The following is a 12555-nucleotide window of genomic DNA, read 5'->3' on the forward strand; positions in this document are numbered from 1 at the left end:
GGGGGTGGGGGAATGGGATAGACTGGTGATGGGTAGTAAGGAGGGCACGTATTGCATGGTGCACTGGGTGTTATACGCAACTAATGAAGCATCAAACTTTACATCGGAATCTGGGGATGTACTGTATGGTGATTAACATAATATAATAAAATAAAATTAAAAAAAATACTGTATGCTTCGATTTAGTATTGGCGATTTGAACAATTACGTCACGTGGCATAGATTTTTCGTGGTTGAGCTTGGGAATGGTCCTCCACTGCCTCTTGGACACGGATGTTCATTTCCCTTGCTAGATTAGGGACATTTTCAGCTGCAATTTGTTCAAATATCTCTTCTAGACCTCTGTTTTTCTCCACCCCCTTGGGAAAGCCGATGATTCTGACATTGGAACGTTTCATTGAGTCAGTAATCTCCCGTAACCTACATTCTTGAGCATGGATTTTTTTGAGTCCAGATTCTATTTTAGCTTTCTCTTCTACTAAACCATCCTCCCGTTTGCTGACACTTTCTTCTGCCTCATTCACCCTGGTCGTCAGAGCCTCTAGTTTTGACTGCATTTGGCTCATAGAATTTTTAATTTCTGCCACCTTCACTCTAATTTCCACCCTTAGATATTCTATACTGTCATTAACATTTTCATTAATACTCTTTTCAAGTCTACACATCATCTTGACCATTGTTACTCTGAATTCCATTTCTGATAACTTTGTTATATCCATATCCATTAGTTCTGTGGCAGAGGCCACAGACTCATTGTCTTTTCTTTGCTGTGGGGGGTTTCTCCTTCTCTTCATTATGATGAGGAATATTTGTGGGGTTTTCCACAGTCCAAATTATTGCCTGGGAACCAGGCCGTGTGCCCTTGTTTTATAGGGATCTTAGGGATGTGGGCTTCTTGATTTTTCAGCCAGCCTTCTGGGGGAGGGGTCATCCGTGTGGATATTCATGCAACCCTGTTTGTGTAGAGTCTCCGTGTCCCCTGCCAGGGGCTGGATTGGGATGGGCACACTCTGAGCCAGTATTTCCAGGCTTTTGTTCTCTCATGGCTTTCCCTGGTGGTTTCTGTGCCTCTTCTGACAGTCAGAGCAGCAGTGGCCGATTCCCATCCTCTGTCTCAGAGCAGAGGGATCACAGTCTGCTCTCCCCTGAGCTCTTCTGGCCACTTTAACTCTGTTACTGTTGGTGCTGCTCAACCCTGCAGCATCCCGGGATATGTGCCCCCACACCCGACATCCCAGCCCTCACTTCCAGGGTGGGCGCATCTCTGCCCTTTGTGTCTAACACTGCCAGCCACCAGCCGCCAGTCGCCAGCCGCCAGATGCCCCCGCGCACTCCGGGAGCTCCCTGTCTCAGTCTGGTTCCAGTGAGCGCACCAGAGCTCCATTTCAGTCTGGTTGCGTGCATTCCCCAGCTCCCAGTCTCAGTCTGCTCTCTCGCAGGTGCTGGTCCGTGATTCTGCCCACTCCCTTGTGCAGGTGGCTACCACTTCCCGGCGCCCAAACATGGCAGCTCCCTCCCTCTTCCGTTTATCTTCACATATCTGTGTGCGGTTTCACGAGTCCCCACTTCGTACCTCAATACTCAGTGCTGGAGATGTTCATTTGTAGAGTTCCAGATGTATCTTCCGGCATCTCATGCTGATTCCATGGATGTTCAGGCTGGTCTTGTACCTACTCAACTTGACAGTTGACTGGCTGAAAAAGGGTTCCCCTACTCCTCTGCCATCTTAACTCCCCCTCGGACCACATCTTCTTAATCCATCTATTGAAGGACATCTCGGCTCCTTCCATGATTTTGCTATTGTGGACAATGTTGCTATGAACATTGGGGTGAATATGGCCCTTCCCTTCACTACGTCATTCACAACTTCTGCCCATTTTTTTTGTTTATTTGTTTCTTGTGTATTGAGTTTGAGAAGTTTTTGTACATCTTGGATACCAGTGTTTTATCTGTAGTGTCATTTGCAAATATCTTCTCCCATTCTGTGGGCTGCCTCTTACTTTTTTCGTCTAGGAAAACCTTTTTTACTCTCTCCTTCTGTTCATTTTTAACAATTATTTCATTTTTTTAAATATTTTATTTATGTATTTGAGAGTGAAAATGAGCGACAGCATGACCCAGGGGAGGGGCAGAGAAACAGACTCCCTGTTGAGCAGGGAGTCCAATGTAGGACTCAATCCCAGGACTCTGGGATCATGTCCTGAGCCAAAGGCAGATGCTTAACCACTTAAGCCACATAAGCACCCACCATCTGCTATCCTATTTAGAGTCTATCTGTGAGGCTCCTCTGCCTGGTATTTAGATATGTGCTTGTGCCCAAGTATTTGTGAACTCTGAGGACATTGTAGGCTGGCATCTCTACCATGATAAAGGACCAGACTTCAGAGGCTGGACAGTTCAGTACCCATATAATACTGAAGTTCTGTACAAAATCCACACGGCAATGGAGAGGCTCTCCCTTCATCAATGCCAGCTCTGTGAGCTTGTTGTCCTGACCTAAAGGGGAACCAGCTAACACGTGGGCCCATTGGTTCTTGGCAACAATGCCATAATGCAGATTACCAGAGCAATAATTCAGTGTCATTTCATGATGTTGAGGTGTTCTATTTGTTAACTGGATGAGTTCTTTGTAGGTAAGGATGAACATCTAAATTCTAGAGGAGAGATTTAAAAAACATCACTGGGGCACCTGGGTGACTCAGTCATTAAGCTTCTGCCTTCAGCTTGGAATGTGATCCCAGGGTCCTGGGATCGAGCCTCACATCAGGCTCCTTCTTCCACTGGGAGCCTGCTTCTTCCTCTCCCACTCCTCCTGCTTGTGTTCCCTCTCTCACTGTCTGTCTCTCTCTCTGTCAAATAAATAAATAAAATCTTTTAAAAAAAAATCACCATACTAATCAGGCCCAATAATTCCTATTTTAGGGTTGTATCTAATGCTGAATAATCTCTGGCATCCTTCTTTGGAATCAATTACAGTCAATTTCAACACATTTTACATCAGTTAAAGGAACATTGTGCAGAGCTGCCTGGAAAGGGTCAGGGCAGGCAGCCAGAAATATCATGAGCAGAAGAGCATAAGCAGGCACAAGGCCATGCTCCACAGGTCTGAAGCTGTGTGCAAGCCAATCTGTAGGCCCAGGCACCATGAGTGTCAGAGTAGCTGAGGCATGAAGGATCAAATGTGGACTTCTTCTCCTTCTCTTTCTTCTTCTTCTTCTTCTTCTTCTTCTTCTTCTTCTTCTTCTTCTTCTTCTTCTTCTTCTTCTTCTTCTTTCTTCTTCTTCTTCTTCTTCCCATTCCATAGTTATTTTATTTCTCTAAGAGAAGTGGAATCTGCTGCAAGATTTCATTTTTCTGGGTGGTGGGGAATTCAATTTCAGTCATCCCTGGGGCTTTTCCTTGTCCCTGGGTGTGGAGAAATGTTTGAGGTCTTGTGCACTTGCTGGGTGGCTCAGGAGGGCACGTATTGCATGGTGCACTGGGTGTTATACACAACTAATGAATCATCGAACTTTACATAAAAAACCAGGGATGTACTGTATGGTGACTAACGTAATATAAAAAATACTATCATAAAAAAAATAATAATAAAAGTTATTTATTTGCTGGAAAAAAAACCCAAAAAACAAAAAAACTTGTGTCTGCACAGTCGCAGCAGATACCAACCTTGTTCAAGTCTTTTTTTTTAATTATTATTTTCAGTTAGCCACTGTATCATTTGTTTTTGATGTAGTGGTCAATGATTCCAGGAATCTTTGCCCTACTGTGGCCCATGCCTGTCCTCTGAAAAGATGAGAACAAACATCCTTCTGTTTTGAATGATAGCCATAGCCTTGCTGGATAGAGTAGTCGGGTTGCTGTTTGTTTGGGTGGTTTGTTGGCTGGTTGGTTTTTCTTTCAGCATTTTTACTATATTATGCCACTTTCTTCTGGCCTGCAAAGTTTTTGCTGAAAAACTTACTGAATACCCCTATGGGGTTTCCCTCGTTCTTAGCTGTTTTCTTTTGTTCCTTTTTAAATTCTCTCTTTATCACTACTTTTTACCATTTTATTTATTTTTTTAAAATTTTTATTTTGTTATATTAATCACCATACAGTACATCCCCAGTTTTTGATGCAATGTTCCATGATTCATTATTTGCATGTAACACCCAGTGCACCATGCAATACATGCCCTCCTTAATACCCATCACTGGTCTATCTCAATCACCCACCCCTCTCCCCTCTGAAGCCCTCTGTTTGTTTCCCAGAGTCCACAGTCTCTCATGGTTCATTCCCCCTTCTGTTTACCGCCCCCCTTCCTTCTTCCCTTCCTTCTCCTACCGATCTCTATCTTGGCGTGGATTTCCTTGGGCAACTTTGTTGGTGGGTGGTCTCAGTTCTTCCTGGGTCTGGATGTCAGTTTTCTTCAAATAAATTTTATGCCCCCTTTTCTATCTCTTCTTTTGGGATTGCTATAATATGAAAGTTACACTTTATTATGTCACTGAGTCCCCTTAATCTGTTTTCTTTTTTATTATTTTTTTCTCTCTCCTGTTCAGCTTGATTGCTTTCCATTACTCTGTCCTACAAGTCACTGAACTGTTTTTCTGCTTCTTCTTGTCTACTATTTATTCCTTCTGGTGTATTTTAAATTTCAGTTATTGAGTTCTTAATTTCTGCTTGGTTCATTTTTATGTTTTTTAATAATATTTTTTATTATATTATGTTAGTCACCATACAGTACATCCCTAGTTTTTGATGTAAAGTACCATGATTCATTAATTGCATGTTACACCCAGTGCACCAGGCAATACATGCCCTCCTTAATACCGATCACCAGCCTATCCCATCCCCCCCTAGAAGCTTATGTTTTCTATCTCTTTGTTGAGGGTCTCACTGAGATCCTCTATTCTTTTCTCAAGTCCAGTGAATATCTTTGTGACCATTACTTTAAATTCTCTGTCAGGCATATTACTTATTTCAGTTTTTTGCTTGTTTGTTTTTGGTTTTTTTTTTTTTTTTTTTTAGCTCTCCTGCCTTGATTTAATCTTGTTTTCCCATTTGAGACATATTCCTCTAGCTCCTTGTTTTGTCTATCTTCATCTGTTTCTATATGGCAGAATTTCAGCTATGCTTCCTGCTCTTGATAGAAATGACCTTGTGCAGAAGAGGTCGTGTAGTGCTCTGCAGTCCAATGTCCTCTGTTCATGAGAACCTGGCACTTAAGGGGTATCTCCTTTGTGCATTGCGTGTGCCATACTATTGTGGCTAAGCCTCATTTGCCTTCAGTCCAGCCATCTGCAATGCCTCTTTTGTTCTGTCGTGGGCAGGGTTTTTTCTATGTTGTTAGCAGCCCCAGTCTAAGGCAGCTTTGGGCTTGTTAGGTTAGACATTGCATTTGCCAGAGCTGTAGTGGCACCCAATTGCAGCATGCACTCTTTATGCTGTCTTTTGAGAAGCTTTCATTGGTGGGTGGGTCCTGAAGTCAGAACATATATTTGTCCTATCCCAACTGTTGGGGATGAATCTAACTATTGTGTGGGATTTTCTTCCCCTCTCCTTGGATCAGGAGTCACTTTGGAGTGGATCTTGCCCTGTTGGGGCTCCTTGCACACTGCCATGCTTGTGGTGCCAATTTGATGGACTCTTGTCAAGAGCATGTTGGATAGGTTGGTTCTTCAAGAGAACATTAGGCAAGGCGCGTGGTGCCATCAAGGCCTGTGCATCCATGCAGATCCACTGTAGGTGGGAACTTGCAGCCACCCTGGAAAATGCTTTCTGTGGCCAGGCTGGAGGGGACAGATCTGCAGAAGAACATGGGGGCATGGTACACTCTTGGCAAGCTAGGTGGAGATTGCCTGCTCTGCCCTGGTTCGCATAGCTGTGTATCTAGGATGGAGGGTGAGGAAGGGAAATGGTGCCTCCCAACTCTTTCATTCTTGGAAGCCTCCTGAAGATCCCTGCCATTCCAGCACACACTCTGAGGTTAGTAAACAAATCTCCTTCTCATATATCCCAGGTGTTTTTCAAATTGCTGCTTCTATGCTGTATCTCCATTAAGGGCAGCAACTCAATTTCCTGTCACCTCCTGGCTCTACCAGAGCCAAACTAGCTGATTTTTAAAGTTCTAAGTGTTCCTCCTACTGATAGTAAGAACTTGTGAAGTTATGTCACTCTGGTTTGTGAACTCAAATGTTATGGGGATTCATCTTCCTAATGGGGGTTCTTCATGCCTTGTGTAGGGTCTGCTCCTCTTCCCTCTACATGCTTGAAGCCTCCCTCCCTCCTTCAGACAGTTCAATGGGCCAGTTTGTCCCCCAACTACATCTCCACCCTTACTCCCTTTTTCAGTATGACCCTTTCTTTACCTTTAGCTATGGAGAGTCTGTTCTTCGAGTGTTTGGGTCATTTTCTGCATTATTTGTACTGATGTGGATGTTTTCTAGGTGTATCCGTGGGATGAATTAAGTCTAGGATCTTCCTACACCATTATCTTCCCTGGAAGTTCTAGCTTTCATAAATGCTTTCAACTGAGATACCATATTTTTTTTAATATAGAACATTTTAGAACTAAAGTGGAATACTACAAAAAGCAAGCACATCAACCATTTAGACCAGGAAAACAGTTAATATGTAGAAGAATGAGAACTATCATAGAATAAATAGATAGAATAGAAATAGTGACAGTAAAGTGAAGAGAATGTACTGGAAACTTAATTCTTTTTTTCAGATTTTACCCTTTATATTCCCCACACACTTCCTTGATATTTTCACACTATAAAAAATGAGTAGATGGTCATCTGTAGGGAAAAAGGTCATATTTTGACAACAATTTTTGTAATATTTTGTATTTGGAGTTATTATAAAACATTTATTAAAATTTCACAATTTATTACATAGTAGTCATATAGAACTAACAGAGCAATGAGAGACAAAATTTATTGGGACATTAATGGATTTATAGGAAGTCAAAGTTACACAGCAAGGACTGGGTGTCAAAAAATATAGCATTGATTGATTGCTGCAGGACCATCTCACAGGGATTATTTGCCTTGGTGAGTTCACCAGAATCCAGGCCATGGCCTTCAATCTTAGACGTCTACAGCCTGATCTTGGTTATGTCCCAGAAGTCATCCAAATTCAGGAGATGAAATTATGCTGATTATATCATAAGACTGAAAGATATAAACACAGGAGGGGAATTTATTAATTTATATTGAGAAATGCAACTATCACACAGGTGATAGTTTTTTATATGATTTTTTATTAACATATATTTAATAAAAAATTATATCCACTCCGGCTCTCTCCTCCACTGCAAGGGGAAGAGTGGCGAGGGGCTGGCACTGCCCACCCCTAGGCATCCGGGCAAGCCCTGCCTCCGGGGCTCCCCTCCATCCCTGCCTTCCAACAGGCTCTGACCTCCAGACAGATGGTTCAAAGTTACGAGTGCTTTAGGCCCTCCCTTGAGCTCCCCCAGGCCTACCCCCTGTGCAGAATTCAGGGGCCACCTGGACAAGCCCTTGGCTTCTTCTTTCTTGGGATCCCTCGTTCATGTCAGAAAGAGGCTCTGAGGGCAGAGTGGAGTCTCTACTGGCCAGGGGGAAGGGAGGAAGGAACAGTGGTGGGGCAGGGCCATGAAGAGGGGTGCTGACGAGGCCCCTCACTGCAGCCAGTCACTGTGGAATGAGTCCTCCACAGCAGAGTCAGGCAGCAGGGCACAGGGGTCGCTCAGCATGTGGAGCCCTTCCAGGCCCAGTGGCTCCATGCGCAGATCCTCCTCCAGCCCAAGTCCCAGGCCCAGCCCAGCTGCTGACACCTCAAAGCCAGGCACTCCGGCCAGGGCTGCCGCAATCTCCTTAGAGAAACCTGGAGAGGCCTCTCCTGGGAGAATGATGTTGGGCCCTGAGGCATGGCGGGAACAGTGGGTCAAGTTCTGGTGGTTGAGGGCATGGGGGTCCTGAAGACTACTCACTGGCCCCTCACCCCCTAAAAATCCAGGCCCTTCAGAAAAGCCAGGGGGATCCAGTGTCAGGCTGGTTGATGGGCTCTCCATGCTGAACTGCTCCAGCTGCCACGACAGAGCGTGTGCATGCCAGGAAGAGAACAAGTCAGAGCGGCCATCAAAGAGCATGCAGCGTGGAGACAGGTTCCCCAGGCTGAAGTCACTCACTGGCCGGTGGTAGGACTGCTGCCCATGCCCACTAGAGCTGGGTCGGTACAGTGTCCCATAGTGCAGTGGCCGGCCTGGGGGCTGCCCACCTGAGGGCTGCATGGAACAGGCCTGAGAGGACAGCCCTGGTTGCTGCAGAGGCTTTGGGGTGGGTGGCTGGCTGGGCAGAACCAAACTTGGGGGGCTGTATGGGCATGGAGGCAGCCGCTGGTCAGTGGACAGTCTGCTGGTATCCAGGGGTAAACCCTGAGTGATGGAGGACAAGGTGGGTGACATTGTTGGCGAAAACTGTTTGGGCACCTGCTGTTGGGACCTTCTGGCATCAGCTGGGCCCGCGGGCAAACTCAGGGGGCTGAGGGGCACACAGCAGTGGCGGGGGGAGGTTCCAGGGGTAGAAGCTGGGTAAGGGGGGCACCCAGCACGGGAGATGAAGCAGAGGAGGAAGAAGTGGAGGAGGAGAGGGCCGGGGCACTGAGCGAGGGGTGGCCCAGGGAGACGGTGGGCAGTGCGTGGCGGGCCAGGGAGGATGCAGGCAAGGAGGGGTGGTTGTGGGAGCCCTGGAGCTGCGGCTGGGGACTGCTCAGGGAGACCTGGAGGTTGGGATTGCTCAGGGAGGACTGCAGGGATGGGTGGCTGAGAGGGGAGTGAAGTCCTGGTGCATCATAGCCCAAGGCTGGGCCCAGGCCCAGGCCCCCGCTGATGGTGGGTCATGGTGTGGGTCAAATTGGAGGTACTGTTGCCCCCGCTCAGGCTGGGGTAGGCTGTCTCCTCAGGGTCCAGGAGAGTGGGCAGTGGCGGGGGAAAGTGCAGGTTGGTGAGGTCAGGAAGGGAGCCGCCTGAGTTCATGGCAGGTGGGAGGACAGGCACACTGGCAGGCTGGTCAGGAGATGGGGGAGGATGAAGACAGCTTCTTAGCATCCCATGGCTTCAGCAAATGCTTGTCATATAGCAAGTTCTCCTCAATAGCAGGGATTTTGGAGTCCACGTCACCATCCAGAAAACCTCCACGGCGGCTGGGCAGGAGGCTGGGAGGGGCAGGGCCTGGATAAGTGTCCTGAAGGCTGGGGTTCATCACACTGGTGTGAAGGGCAGAGTCGGAACTTGTCCTGTTCAGTGCTGATGGTAGTCAAAACAACTGGCCCTTCTCTGCAGGGAAATTGCCCCAGGGCATCGTCCTCCGCCAGCTGGACTCCGGGGGAGGAGACAAGTAGGCAGGACTGTAGGGAGAGCTGTCGACGTGGCGGGGGTAGCGGCGGAGCGGGGACACCGTCCTTCGAGGGTCTCGCTGCACCCGCTCCACCAGCCCATGGTGCAGTGCCCCGAGACGAATCCAGAGGCTAGTGGAGGGGGCTCTGGAACTCGGCCATGCCACAGCCAATCTGGTTAACATTGGGCAGAGAGCCGCCGTAATGGGGGCCCCTTGTGTATGCCAGATGCAGCTTCTGGGCCTGTAAACGGGTGGAGCCGATGTCCATCATCACCTCCTCGAAGGCCGCAGTCTCTTCGGCCTGACGCTGCTTCTGCAGCGCGATCTTCTCGCTGAACTTGCGGGGATTGGAAGCTGCAGCCGTGGCGGAGCCGGGCCCTTTCGCGCCCGCCGTCTTCCTCTGCATCCCTCCCCGCAACCCTCCTGGACAAGCCATGGCCCCGCCTCAGCGAGCACCTTTTTTTNGCCCCTTTTTTTTTTTTTTTTTTTTTTTGGTTCTCAGATGTCATTTTAATCTAGTTTTGTACCATACAGTGATTGGGGGTGGGTGGAAAATGTGATTGTTTTCAAGCAAATTCACCTGTCCCAAGATAAATAGCCTGGGCTTCCAAGAACAGTAAAAAGCTTTCCTCCCTGGGGAGTCTCATTCCTGAACTGACAGGACAGGATTTCAGGAAGAACGAGTAAAGAAGAGAGCAAACTAGTGAAGGGAGCCAGGTAGCTTTTTGAATTCTTCCCAGTGTATACTGGAACTAAGCATGTAGGCATCCCTCCTAAGGCAGCACCCCAACCCCAGCCACTCCCACCTGAGGCCAAAGTGCCTCCCCAAAGAAACAGACAGCCATCATTCAGTTCATGACACTCCTCCCCACGGTGCGCCCAGAAGCACAGAAGCCTGAGCAGTTTCGTCCACCATACAACACATGCAGCCTTCAGGCCAAAACCCTCAAGGGCCTTCCTCTACCCTGGCCCCTCGGCTGCTCGCGTGTGCGCCTGGCAACAGAAGAGCGGCCAGTGTGTGTGGGGCTGGGCAGCACGGGAGGGACAGGAATGAGCCACACAGCAAATCCGATGTGGGTCCTGGAACAGGGGAGACATGGTGGCAGGGCCAGTCAGGGCCCACACAAGGACCCATAGGGCTCTGTGTCCTTCATTAATTCTTCTCCAGGCGGTATCTGATCAGAACAGCTTTAGGACCTGTCCCACAGGTGACCTTTAGCTTTATTGTTGAGAAGATAACATGGTTTCCCTTCTAGGTGGGTTACAAGAAAAACAGAATTATTAGGGCATTTCTTCATAAACATAAAATCTAAGTGAGGATGCTGGTAACTGGCATCTTGCTCTATATATGATGAGTCTGACTGCACAGTGAAGATTCATGTATCACTAGACCAGATCTTTCCATCTCCTTAGAGGCTTTTCCTTAAGAAAAGTGCTGGAAAGTCTTCTCTGTGTTTCTCCTTTTTCTAGGCTTCCTTAACTGATCAACAGGCCGCATGTTGAACCCCTTAGCCTTCAACACATACTTATGTTCCTTAGAAGATCTGTATTTATTTTTTAAGATTTTATTCACTTATCCATCAGAGAGAGAGAGAGCACAAGCAGGGGGAATGACAGAGGGAAAAGCAGGCTCCCTGCTGAGCAAGGAGCCTGATGCGGGACTCAATCCCAGGACCCTGGGATCATGACCTGAGGTGAAGGCAGATGCTTAACTGACTGAGCCACCAGGTGTCCCATATTTATTTACACAAATGATAAATGAAAATAATGGAACAGTATGTAATCCAATCACCATACACAAAACTCTTGCTACACAAACTTCTGCCTCTCTTCAGTGCTTCTTTTTTTAATATTTTTTAATTAAATTATGTTAGTCACCATACAGTACATCCCTGGTTTGTGATGTAAAGCTCGATGATTCATTAGTTGCATATAACACCGAGTGCACCATGCAACAAGTGCCCTCCTCACTAGCCATCACCAGTCCATCCCATTCCCCCAGGCCCCTCCCTTCTGAAGCCCTCAGTTTGTTTCTCAGAGTCCATAGTCTCTCATGTTTCATTCCCCCCTCTGATTACACCCCCTTTCTTTATCCCTTTCTTCCCCTACCGATCTTCCTAGTTCTTATTTTTTTTTAAAGATTTTATTTATTTATGTGGCAGAGACAGAGACAGCCAGCGAGAGAGGGAACACAAGCAGGGGGAGTGGGAGAGGAAGAAGCAGGCTCATAGTGGAGGAGCCTGATGTGGGGCTCGATCCCATAACGCCAGGATCACGCCCTGAGCTGAAGGCAGACGCTTAACCGCTGTGCCACCCAGGCGCCCCCCTAGTTCTTATGTTCCATAGATGAGAGATATCATATGATAATTGTCTTTCTCTGCTTGACTTATTTCACGTAGCATTATCTCCACCAATGCCGTCCATGTTGCAGCAAATGTTAAGAACTCGTTCTTTCTGATAGCTGAGTAATATTCCATTGTATATATGGACCACAACTTCTTAATCCATTCATCTGTTGTTCTTGTCCTTCTATCTCCAGAAGACAACACAAGTATAAGTTCTTCCTAGATATTTCTCTATGCATTTAAATGTACACAGCTCTAGAAACTATAGAACACTGATGAAAGACATTGAAGAAGACAAAAAAGAAGGAAAAGCATTCCATGCTCATGGATTGGAAAATACACATAGTTAAAATGTCTATGTTGGAGAGAGGGAGGAAGATGGCGGAGGAGTAGGGGACCCCTTTTTCAGCCGGTCCCCTCAGACAAGTTAGATAGGTACCAGAAGAGCCTGAACATCCATGGAATCAGCCTCAGATGCAGGAAAATACATCTGGATCTCTACAAATGAACATCTCCAGTGCTGAGTATTGAGGTACGAAGTGGGGAGCCGTGAAACCGCGCACAGATATTGGAAGATAAATGGAAGGGGGAGGGAGCCGCCAGGTTCGGGTGCCGGGAAAAGTAGCTACCTGCACGGGGGAGCGAGGGGACTCATGGACCAGCACCCTTGAGAGAACAGACTGGGACCGTGAGCCAGGAGTGCAGGCCACCAGAATTTGATGGAACTCCGGTGTGCTCACTGGAACATGACTTAGACCGGGAGCACTGGGAGCGCCTGGGACCAGCTGGCGGCTAGAGCCGGGCAGTGTTAGAAACACAAAGGACAGAGATGCGCCGGTCCGGGAAGT

The 12555-nt window shown here is 47.3% G+C and overlaps 1 pseudogene; it reads right to left on the reverse strand.

Annotated features, from left to right (window-relative positions):
- Positions 1–7456: 7456 nt before the first annotated feature.
- LOC100482659 lies at positions 7457–9771 on the reverse strand (annotated as a pseudogene).
- Between the last annotated feature and the right edge of the window lie 2784 nt (positions 9772–12555).

Source organism: Ailuropoda melanoleuca, unplaced genomic scaffold, assembly GCF_002007445.2.
Source record: "Ailuropoda melanoleuca isolate Jingjing unplaced genomic scaffold, ASM200744v2 unplaced-scaffold9938, whole genome shotgun sequence".
Classification (NCBI taxonomy): Eukaryota; Metazoa; Chordata; class Mammalia; order Carnivora; family Ursidae; genus Ailuropoda; species Ailuropoda melanoleuca.